This window comes from Nothobranchius furzeri, chromosome 15 (assembly GCF_043380555.1).
Source record: "Nothobranchius furzeri strain GRZ-AD chromosome 15, NfurGRZ-RIMD1, whole genome shotgun sequence".
NCBI classification, from domain to species: Eukaryota; Metazoa; Chordata; class Actinopteri; order Cyprinodontiformes; family Nothobranchiidae; genus Nothobranchius; species Nothobranchius furzeri.
In genome coordinates, this window is record NC_091755.1 from 59,877,649 (window position 1) to 59,890,339 (window position 12,691).

General features: G+C 41.3%; 1 protein-coding gene across 1 annotated transcript in view; it reads right to left on the bottom strand.

Moving 5' to 3' along the window:
• Positions 1-12,691, bottom strand: part of LOC139063350 (acidic proline-rich protein PRP25-like) — a 308,451-nt gene that overhangs the window by 71,194 nt on the left and 224,566 nt on the right. The window lies entirely within an intron of this gene.

Genomic DNA, 12,691 nt, shown 5'->3' on the forward strand with positions numbered 1-12,691 from the left:
ATTTCCTGTCTTACATCATTGGACAAACTGATTAATCCAGGTGTGTCTGACTATTGGCAAACTGCCTTGCGGACCAAGGTTGAAAAATACTGCATTAAATTGCACATAAAATAACATGACCATAAATGGTAAATAGGCAATGCAAGAGGCAAGTAACAAAAACATTTTGTTTAATTTCAACATTTGAGTGAACACGAAAAATTATGAGCAGGTCACTGTTACAGTAATGGTAGTAAACACTACTTAGACAAAATGCCAGAAATTTACACTGTTAGGACTTATGGAAAGTGGAAACACTTTCATAGGAAATAATGTCATCAGTATCCTCTTACAAATGTCATATTTCCCACTTTTTGGGACAATAAAACATTTCTGGTTCTCAATGAGATGTTTTTACTTCAAATGTAAAAACATCTCATTGAGAATCAGAAATGTTTTACTGTCCCAAAAGCTGGGAAATTTGTTTGCTGCAGCAGAAGTGTAACAAGTAAAATGGAATCAGACTGATGTATGTACAAATTTACTTGAAATACACATTTACATGATTAAATATGTATAATAAGTATGTGTGTATAATAAGTATGAGTTTTTACAGTTATTGCACATTAAACAATGTACATGTTATTAAACACATGTCCCGGTTTGTGGGACAACCAAGGATTTCTGATTCTGATTGTCTTGTTTACAGAAATGTAATGTACAGCTTACCTCTGCACCCAGCTGCTGTTCTCCCTGTCCAAACGTCCTCTGTTTCTTTGTTGGCTGCTGCACTGATGCGCTGCATTCCTCGGTCAGAGAATGAATGGAGTCCCCAATGAGACACAAGTTCCACATCCACCTTCTGTGGATCCCAGCCGTTTTGAATAACAAACACAGAAAGCAAAATAACGCATTAGCGTGATTGCATCCAGCTAGCCACTGCTTCCTGGTGTACCAATTTTGGGAGAAGCGTCGTGTGTAAAGTTTACCCTTCTCCTTGTCCTGCTGGCTTATCTTTACGTCGGGCTGATCTGGTCCAAGCTCTTTGACATTAAGTTTTTCCATCATAGTTCTCCTCTCGAACGGATACTGGAGAAGAGACCGAACTGAATTCAGTGGCTGCTGAGATCCGGTATCCATGTTGTAGGCGCACTGGCATCCATGTCTGCGTCTGCGTCACGACCGTCACAAGTCACGACCAAAAACGTGCTGGAGTCGAGACTCTCCGAGTTCTACCGAACACCAACGAAAGCCTTGGCGGTAGCTCTATCGCCCATCATGCTTCTGAAACGTTCTGAAACAACGTCGACGCTGATTGGATACATTCCCATTCCTACCCTTTGATTTTCTTGTCAGCAATTGGACAACTGGTCCCGTCTTGTTTGGGCGACTGAAAAACAGCACACAGCCTCCACCGCTCGGCAGAGACCGGCAGAGATCGGCAGAGATCGGCAGAGACCGGCAGAAACCATATATATATATATATATATATATATATATATATATGTATATATATATGTCGTGTGTTGAACCCAACCTCATGATTTATTTTTGTTACAAAACACACAATTAACTTAGAATATGTGATTATTGTTAATTTTATTTATTTATTTTTTTAAATAAAAATTAAAAACACAGGGGAAACTGGGAGGGCGGCGCCCTATCACCCTCTACTGGCCAGCCGCCACTGCTCCATACAATTCAGACTATCCACCCTTTTTTGGGGGTACTCCAGGAGTATGGGGTTCCAGGCCCTCTGATACGGGCTGTTAGGTCCCTGTATGACCGGTGTCAGAGCTTGGTCCACATTGCCGGCAGTAAGTCAGGCTCGTTCCCAGTGAGAGTTGGATTCCACTAAGGCTGCCCTTTGTCACTGATTCTGTTCATAAACTTTATGGACAGGATTTCCGTATGCAGCCCAGGTGTGGAGAGCATCTGTTTTGATGGCCTGAGGATCGGGTCTCTACTTTTTGCAGATGATGTGGTCCTGTTGGCTTCATCAGAATGTGATCTTCAGCTTTTGCTGGAGCGGTTTGCAGCCGAGTGCGAAGAAGCTGGGATGAGAATCAGCTCCTCTAAATCTGAGACCATGGTCTTGATTCGGAAAAGGGTAGAATGCCTTCTCCGGGTCAGGAATGTCTTGCCCCAAGCGGAGGAGTTTAAGTATCTCGGGGTCTTGTTCACGAGTGAAGGAAAATTGGAGCGTGAGATCGATAGGCGGATTGGTGCTGTATCTGCAGTGATGCGGGCGTTGTACCGGTCTGTCGTGTGAAGAGAGAGCTGAGTCAAAAGGCGAAGCTCTCGATTTACTGGTCGATCCACGTTCCTACCCTCACCTATGGTCATGAGCTTTGGGTAGTGACCAAAAGAACGAGATCATGGATACAAGTGGCCGAAATGAGTTTTCTCCGCAGAGTGGCTGGGCTTTCCCTTAGAGATGGTAAATGGTAAATGGCCTGTATTTGATATAGCGCCTTCTAGAGTCCTGGAACCCCCCAAGGCGCTTTACAACACAATCAGTCATTCACCCATTCACACACACACATTCACACACTGGTGGGGATGAGCTACAATGTAGCCACAGCTGCCCTGGGGCGCACTGACAGAGGCGAGGCTGCCGAGCACTGGCGCCACCGGTCCCTCCGACCACCACCAGCAGGCAACGTGGGCCAAGTGTCTTGCCCAAGGACACAACAACAGCGACAGACTGAGCGGGACTCAAACCTGCAACCTTCTGATTACGGGGCGAGCACTTAACTCCTGTGCCACCGTCGCCCCAGATAGAGATAGAGTGCAAAGCTCAGTCATCCGGGAGGGGCTCGGAGTAGATTCTCTGCTCTCCACATTGAGAGGAGCCAGTTGAAATGGCTCGGGCATCTGGTCAGGATGCCTCCTGGATGCATCCCTGGTGAGGTTTTCCGGGCACGTCCAACCTGGAGGAGGTCTAAAGGGAGACCCAGGACACGTTGGAGGGACTATGTCTCTCAACTGGCCAGGTAACGCCTTGGGATTCCTCCAGAAAAGCTGGCCCAAGTAGCTGGGGAGAGGGATGTCTGGGCCTCGCGACTTACTACTGCCGCCGCGACCTGATCCCGGATAAGCAGATGAAAATGGATGGATGAAAATGGATGGATGGATGGATGGATGGATGGATGGATGGATGGATGGATGGATGGATGGATGGATGGATGGATGGATGGATGGATGGATGGATGGATGGATGGATGGATGGATGGATGGATTGATGGATGGTTTCTAACTCAGGAAATCCAGCAGATTGCAATGAGTCACTGACTTGAGTCAGGGACTTTACAGCAATCCTCATACTATAGCCTAATTTATACTTCTTTGTCAGCTCCACCAGGGAGAGACACGCACGCATGGATGGAAATGTTTTGTCCTCATACTTCTCCATCTTCTGGGGAGTGTTGCAAAGCAATTCTCTGCCAGGACAATAGACGGCGTACCACTGTTCTGTGGTATCCTGTCATTATCTGGTCCAAGATATTGTGTTTATATTGTGCTTTTTGCCTTCAAGAGACTTTTTAACAAGGACAAATTTGTTCCTCATTCTCCTCCACCTCTTCGTGTGCTCGCCACCTCTAAACCCACGTTTCCTGTCATTTCTGTCCACCAATAAAACGCTTGCTTTTTCACTCCTCCAGTCGCCGGGGAATAAAACGTTCATATTTTTAGAATGTTTTTTTATTTTCTTTTTCCATGGGGGTGGGGGGAGAACTTTTCAGATTTGTTACTCATTTGTTACTCGTTTAATTGTTTTTCACTATGTAAAAATAAATAATTTCATGTTTTTCATATTAATTTTCTTATTTTTCTTCCAAACAATTCCCAAGAACCAAGTCCTTTTCCCATGTGAAAGCCATACTGATCAGTGACAACACCTTTGACTTTTTCTGAATTTGTTGATTTGATGAGAGAGACAAAGTCATCGGGGTTCTCAGCAGACAAACTGCCTTGGTTCTGGTATCCCACCATTATCTTATGTGCTGCTGTCACATAAGAGCTGGTGCCATCTTTGGGAAGATGCTTCTTGCTAATAAAACTGTTTAAGAGCATCAGCTGGCTGGATCCTATCAGCTGGGTCTCAACTAAGCATCCTCTTTAAAAGGTCAATGAACGCTTTCGTGTCCTCAACTTGATTGGGGTCATTGCAGTTTTTCTCAATTGTTTACACACATTTCCTGAAAGCATGCCTCATATTCTCAGAACTCTACACACAAATCCAAAACAAAAAAACACACACACACACAATGGGCAAAACCCCTCACTTAACCTGCAAAATTAAACTTCACAGTCAAAACAGTGTTATTTCTCCTTAAAATGTGATTTTGTTGTCAAATGGCACACACAAACCATCATATGAATAGACATTTATAAGAACCAGCAGAACACTTAGGTGTTCAATGTTAAACACTATGATGAATGGAAAACACTTCTCCATTCATCATAATGACTAAAGCCTTTTTGGTTCAGTGTTACACCTACTACAGACAGTAAATACATGCATGTGTTGTTATTCAGAATATTGTTTTTACACTCTGAACACACAAATACATGGTAGAAATTATTTTATTTTTCCCACAAAACATTGTACACAATGTTCATCCCATTCCCAACCAACACAAAGTTGCACACACAAACTACATCCAACAGAAATTTATTGTATACAGTTACAGTAAAACAATGAAACTATGCTGCATCCTCTCTTCTGGCCACAGCGCCTCATCCACATCACAAGCAATGTTGTCCCTGGCCAAGCAGCGGGGGAAATATCTCCTAGCATGGCGATTCCAGCCATGAAAACAATCAGCTGCTATATCTCCACATGCGTCCTCCATAGCTTGGAGAAGGTGTATACGGGTTTGTGGCTGTCAGTCATACACCTTCCATCTCCATGCAGAAAACAATTCCTCAATGGGATTGAGGAATGGAGAATACGGAGGGAGATAAACAACTAAAAAGCGTGGGTGGCCAGTGAACCAGTTACGAACCACAGCAGCCCTGTGGAAACTTATGTTGTCCCAAATGACAACGTACCTGGGCTGTTCTGGACCATCTACCTGGTCTGGTGGAATGAGTGTGTTGTGTAGGGTGTCCAGGAATGTGATCAGATGGGCGGAGTTGTAGGGGCCAAGGGTAGCATGGTGATGGATGATGCTATGGTAGTCATGCGCTGCACACATTGTGATGTTCCGTCCGCGCTGGCCAGGGGCTTCAACAATGGCACGCTGGCCAATGATATTCCTTCCCCTCTTTCGTCTTTTTGTGAGACTGAACCCAACCTCATCAATGAAGATGAACTGGTGCTCCACTGCAGCTAGCTCAAGTACTCTCTGAAACACACATGTCAATATCAGAAATAAACATGGAGTGGTCACTATTGTGAAGCACAATCATTATGATTACAATATTGAAATATGTATAATTTACTGTACACAGTGTTGAGTGTATGCATCAATTGCGGGACTCACTTGCACATAGTTATATCGCAATTCTTTGACTCTAAGTTTCGTTCAAATGGCACCCTGTTGACCTGCTTCATCCTGAGATGATTTCTGCGCAAGACACGGTCCAGTGTTGATAGGCTGACCCAAACAATATTTTGAAACATGTCGTTGTTTTCTATAATTTCTCTTTGTATTTGCCGTAATGTTATGGCATTGTTTTCTAGGAACATGTTGAGGATTTCAGTTTCCTGTTCAGGAGACAGAAGACGTTCCCAACCTCCTCGTGTTGGTAATCTTTCAGTTCTGCCAAACAAATAGTAAAATAATGTGAATTAGGTATACGTTTCCTAAATACTGGAAACATAATTTACAGTATTTTTACTGTCCAACAAAACCATCCACAGACACTACTACTACTATACTCATTGAATACTGATTGTATTGATATGCAGTACTGCCATTTTCTAGTGAGAGAAGATTTCTTACCTATTCTCATTTCGGAACGTCCGGATGATGGATGCTTCAATGTACCTGCTCAAATTTGGCTGTACTCTTTGCCCAGCCTCCCTCATTGTAAGACCATGGTTGGCCACATGATCAGCCAAAGTGGCTCAGATCTCATCAGAGACTACGGTTCTTGGTCTTCCTTGTCCTCCTCGTCCTCTTCCTCCCCGTCTTCCCCATCCTCCTCCTCTTACTCTCACTCCTCTGGCTCTGCCTCTGTTTCCAATGTTGGCATCCATTGCTCCAACACAGAAGAGCTCACCTGTTGCCCTTTTATGCTAAAGCTCTGATTGCTAATTGTAAAACTGTGTGACGGGTGTTTGCCCTTGTGATGAGTCAGTGTGCATATTTGAATAGCAGTGTGTTCCTTGTGAAAACAAGCTATTTTCTGCATGAAAATTGTGCCAACAGCAGAGAATTGTGTTTTGAGAAAGGTGTGTTTTAGATTTGCAATTTGAGTGCAAAGCAGGAACTGTGCTTGTAGTTTAGGAGAATTGGTTAAGGGGGTTGGTGAATTGGTTACATGTTGTGGTAATTGTTTCTCAAGTACCAGAAAATGTGTGTAAACAATTGAGAAAAACTGTAACGCCTTTTCTTCATCTTTGGCTGCTGACTGCTCGTGTTTTAGCATGAGTTTTACTGCAACTATCTCATTGGTTCCTACTTTTGTATATTTGGCGACCTCACCAAATGAGTCAGAACCAAGCACTTCCTCCACCGCGTAAGCACTCAATCCATTTCTGATAACCAGACCTTTCTCTAATTTTAAAGGCGGTTGTTCAACTGGCTCACTGTCATCTGCAGACCAAAGGCTTTCTGGTTAGACAAACTGGGTGTCTCCTTTTCTGTTTGCTGATGTCCCATAAAAGTTGTCATTATGACTGTTGGCAGATGTAATTCTTTCATTTTCGCTCCAGAGCTCACGAAATTCACTTTCAATCTTTTCACAATACTCCTCTAAACGTGTCTCTTCCCTTTTACAGTCTGGCTGTTCGACATCAAACTAAATGTGAGGAGAGAAACTCCACTTCAGGTCTCTGAAGAGCTTTGATGTGCCGGTCACCTGTCACGTTGTGCTTTAAAGACTACTTTCTGAACAAACTTTTCTTTAGTTTGGATCCAAATCTTTTCTTTGACGACAGGTACTGATGTATTTTCAGCATTGTCAAACCGTTTTACCAGATTGGTCACCGTTTTGTCCACAGCTGGGCTTTTCTTTGCAGCGAACTGAAAATTTGGTGCTAGCTGGGTCTGAGCTGCTGAATCTGTTGATGATATTCAACAGATTTCCTGTGGTGTTGGCTGGTTTATTCACAAAGATTCCAGTGGTTTTCAATTCAATATTCTGTGTGGCAACTGGGAACAAAGCCCCCAACACATCAGCATCAGTACCATGGAGCAGGTGGTCTGTTTCCCGTGGTAAGCTACCAAAACCACCTAAAACGTTTATTTACTGCAACTTAAATTTTCAGCTCACCTCAGACTGTAAAGTGCAAATAACATTTGAAAATTTTCTCAATTGTTTTTATTTGTTTGTGTGAAAGCCCTGAAAAGGGAGTTTTTACTGAATGAGCCACACACACTTTGTTTCTTCTGCTCAGACATGAACTGACTAAAGGAGAAGAGCTGCGATCGCTATTATGGTTCACTACCATTAAACTCTCTACTGGTCGCGGGTGGTTTCTACATCTACTAAATCAAATGAAGCATTAACATCTGTTGAACCCAAACTACAAACCAACACATTGCTAATAGTAATGCCCAAGCATGTAATGCATACAGTGTTAGACCAGACAGAATAAATAAACCTGCAGCTCAAAATGAACATTTTAATCATCACATTATTAAATATTAATATATTTCATCAATGTTTAAAAATGTTTCAAAACTTATAAAGCAACACATAAAGGTACCTCGGTATAAATTGAAAGCAAGACAAATGTAAAATATTTTAGTCGAATAGAATTTTTTTGTTCCAAATAATTATTTTTTGTCAAAAATACATTAATAAAAAGTTTGTTCATAAACATTAAATGTGGTACTTTTACACTCGTCTTTCAGCAAAGAGGAAACGAAACATTGAGGCCACAGCGTCATCTGTCTGTTTAAATAGAAAACATTAAACCGTTGAGTAAATATTACATAAAGCAAACAGGTCCAAATAAAATTTAATTTAATTTTCTAACTGAGCTTGCTTTAAACTGCATCTAAAATGAGCAAATTGTGCAACTTTCCAAATATTTGACATCTTCTTTACATATTTGATTGAATTAAAATGGTATAATAGTGTCTGTAAATTTTAACACTGACATATACTTTTATTTTACTAATTTACAACATTTAGGCACCGATAATTTCAGTTTAAGCAGCCACAGTCATTAGTTTAGCGTTATTTTTATGTGCTATTGTTAATACAGATCAGGAAGATTCAGATTTTGTTGCATTTAATGACCAGAAAAGAAAAAAAGGCCTCTTTGTGGTGCAAGAGGATGAGTAGAATATGGATTTATTTAAACTTCTGGCTCTGGGAGATGGTCAGGTCCTTTGTCCATCTTTTTATGCCCCATTTATCTCTCTCTGTCTCCTCCACTTTCTGTAACTGTGTCTTACCATCCATACCTGTCAAAACTCAAGAAGCATGAGAGGCTCCACTTCTCTCGCCTCTTCTCTGGAAAGATGGGGCCACAGCAAAAATAAGAAAAAATACAAACACAGAATAATCTGTTTCACTCTGTCTGAATAACTCATAGCCGTGTCAGCCTGAATACAGGTCAGGAAAACAGCTGCAGTCAATAATCCCATTTATCTGCTCACCCATCAGAGAAACAAATCAGCTTTGCTTTGGATCATGTTGGTTGTCATACTTTTGATCTGAAAAAAGCACACAAACCTCATTCCACCCAGTGGCGCTCACATGCTCCCTTTCTTCTATCAGACACCGTAAAACCACTTAGAGTGGGATGTTTGACATGGCAGCAGAGGGACGCCGAGACATCATGTGGAAAGGAGAGATTACAGCAGAGCATATTTACACCACAAGTCATCCACTGCAGCTTTTGTGCATTTTAAAATTAATTTCATGGAGCAATTCAAGCAAACCTTTGTGCAGCACATGTTACAAATATCAAAAACGTTCAGTAGATCCACAACAAACACATTTATTCTCCACTTCTACCAGAGTTTCACTTAAATTGCTGGTTTGTGATGAATAATGAGCTTTCATCTTGATGTTTAGAGGGCATGAGTGCTGAGCAGAAAGCCCGTGTAATACACTTTTATCAAACATGTCAGAGAAACTTAATAATGTAGGAAACAACACAGTTTTATAGCATTATTGTATATAAAAAGGGTTTAAACTGTTCCATGGAGAGACATTTGAAAGTAAGAAGCAGCCTTATTTTTCTTTATTTAGAAATCGGCCTATTAAGCCATTTCCATTAAAGGTGTTGAACATATTTAATCAGCATTTGCAGTCGTCTCCAGTAGGAATGATTGCCTGGTAAGTCAAACTCAGGGAGAAAAAGCCCAGAAGTTCCTGAATCAGCACAGAGAAGCCTGCTGGAGCAGAGCGGCGGAGCACGGCAGTCTTGTTTCCTGATACTTGGACATCTCGCCTCTGACTGCAACGCGACTCTACCACTGGCTGTTTGTTCTTCAACGTTGATGTTTAATCTTCACAAATAACACAAAGGAGCTCTGCCGTGTGGTGGAGTTGCTAATGCTAACGGCTAGCTTCTGCTACTTGAGACATTCTCTGCTGTTTCCTGGACCCTAAACAAACAACATCATTCCCCATAAGTCAAGATGGGTGAGTCCACGAACGTTCAGTGACAGTGTGACGTCAGGCTTTTCAAATCCTAGAGTTTCATCGTCTATTTTCTCTCAGAAGCTAATGCAGGAGAAAGGTGTAGGAGACTATTTTCATGTTCTACCTACATGAAAACCTCAGAGTGACTGACTATAATCAGAGATAATCATTAAAAATGGTTTTTCAGTGAACCACACCTTTAAACCAGTAAACCAACAAAAACATTATGAAAAGAATCCAGACGACCAAGTCCAAACTCACCTTTACGGGAAGCTAAACACAGCAAAAACACCCATGAGCCTCATGGGCAGCAGTAGCTCAGGAGGTTGAGCGGATTGTCCAGTAATGGGAAGGTTGTATTGATCCCAGCCTCCGGCAGAGAAATCTGCTGGTGTGTCCTTGGGCAAGACACTTAACCCACCTTCCCTGCTTGCGGTGGGTGAAGGGACCTGTGCTCACCAGCCTCACTTCTATCAGTGCACCAGTGCAGCTGTGGCTACATTGTAGCACATCACTACCAGCGAGTGAATGTGTGTGTGTGAATGGATGAATGATGCACTGTAGCTATGGAGTCCTCTGGTTTGCGCTATACAAGTGTGGGTCATTTATCATTATTTGTAAAGCTTGTGGGGTTGATTTTTAACACAGCAGCCTTTTAGTGAGTCATATTCTGTGTCTGCTATATCAGCTAATCCCAGAAAATCATGTGAATTTAAATTTTTTAAGTAATGAAACGTCAACCAGCCCAAAGGAATGTTTCCCTTTCTCAGCAGTTATTCTAAAAACAGACAATCTAAGTATTAGCTGTGATTTTTCAATGCTTTGTTGTTGCGCCAAGGTTATTGGATCAGGATTTAACAGCTCTGGATGGATGTTTGTAAAAGGATGCCCTGGTAATTAACTGCTACTCTTTCCCCGTCAGAATAAAACATGGTCTTTAATCAGCAAGATGGAAAACTGAGGCTTTTTGTGAGTTTGAAATCAAACATTTTTAGCAAGCAGACGACTTTCATATTGTGTTAAAATAATATTCCCATGTCCTAGTGTGGTTTTTTTGCCCATGTTGCCACACTTGATCTAATGAGCTAAAATGAACTGACAGTGGGGTCTGAGCAGTGTGAAACATGTTTCTTTGTGTGTATGAATGTGTGTTTGTGCATGAAGCACACAGCAGATCAATAAAAATGTCTACTTGACACGTTTCCTCCAGCGTTTCTGTTGAGCAAAGAGCCGCTTTCGCTCTGGAAACCAACAACAAACGGGATACGCTGCTGTTTGCTAGAATATCTGCTTCTCTTTATATATTTCTACATGCTGCTTTACACCTACACCGCCATAATCACCATTATATGTGAGCAATTGTGCAGCTTTCCATGCAGCATATAATTGCATCATAAATTAAAGTGTTTTTTGTTCAATTTAGAGTGGTTTCTTTTAATTTCTCAAGTCTGAATACATTTCTGCACAAATGAGGTGATTAGTCTTTGTTAAAAAGTTGGACAGTTCATTGGATGGTTGTCTTTCAGCTCTTTTGTACAAAGATGCTTGGTGACGATCCATTTATTTCCTTGTTTGTGCATCAGTCACAGTCTGAATGGACCATAACACATATTAAATGTGCTAATAGAAAATGACACGTTGTATCTATGCATTAGTATTGTATTATCTAGGCCATATTTGTGCCTTTATCATGATGCAAATTAATCTGAAGCAGAAAGTTTCCAGCTCACTGCTGTATTCACCAGAAACACTGCCAACAATTTTATGGCAGCGAATCAACGGAAATTATGACAGTATGATCTCTGGCAACGCCACGGTCCCTCAGCCATCCCTCACAGAAACGTGCTTTCTTCTGCTGCCACACACACATGCATGCACACACACATTTCAATCAGCCAAGATGGCAGTTTGAAAAGTTTCTGTGTGTGCGTTTGTGTGTGAGGTAGTAAGAGGGCTAATTGTGTCTTTGGAAACAAAATTTTTAAAATAAAACCACCATTGTTTATGTGAAACACACATCATTTTGGCTTCTGGAGCACAGCACAGCAGAATACAATTATTTCATTTTATTAAAATTATTCAGGGTGTATGCATCATGCACATGGGGGAAAAATGTGGTGTTAATATTGGCCTGTATCAGGAATGACTTTCCATTTATCATCCTGACATCGACCTTGATCAGCTATCTGTAGGTCAGCTTTGAGATAAACACACACATGATATGTGGCTCTTTCCTTTAGTCATATATAAATGTGCATTTTATTGTGTTCTAATTATTCAATCAAAACAAAATCATCATTTAAAGACTCACAAGGACATAAAACACACTGATGGGAGGAAATGCAGTTTGAATTAAGCTTCATATTTAAATCTGTCCTTGTACATGTGAACCACCTAGCATCTAATCCATCTGACGGTCAATTTTCTTCCCTAACATCCTCTCCCACGGGTAAAATAACACCATCCCTTCAGGCGATGTAAATGAAGAAAGATGTAGAGGCTGGATCCCAGGCTAGGAGTGAAGACGGCTGAAGTTAATGCGATTGAAACTAATTGATGAATGGTTTCACATCATCTCATGAGATAGATCCCAAAAATGTCATGTTAGCATGTAATTACTTATTGCACTCTGGCATCTCTGTTTGAGTGTAGGTTTCTGAACCTGAAATGTCAGATGAGTTATTGATGTAGCATGTTGGCATGTGTCTAATGGGAATTAATGGAAATCATCACAAATGCATGGCTCATTTGACCTAAAACTATGTACATTACAAGCAATATAATATATGTGCAGTCAGACAGGCAAGGAGTGAAAATATTGTATTCAATTTTCAAACAGCATAAAAAATGATGTATTTCTTTCAATTTGGCAACCTAATTATCTGTGGGATCAAATGTCATCTGAGTCATCCTTGTCTTAATTAGGGCTGCA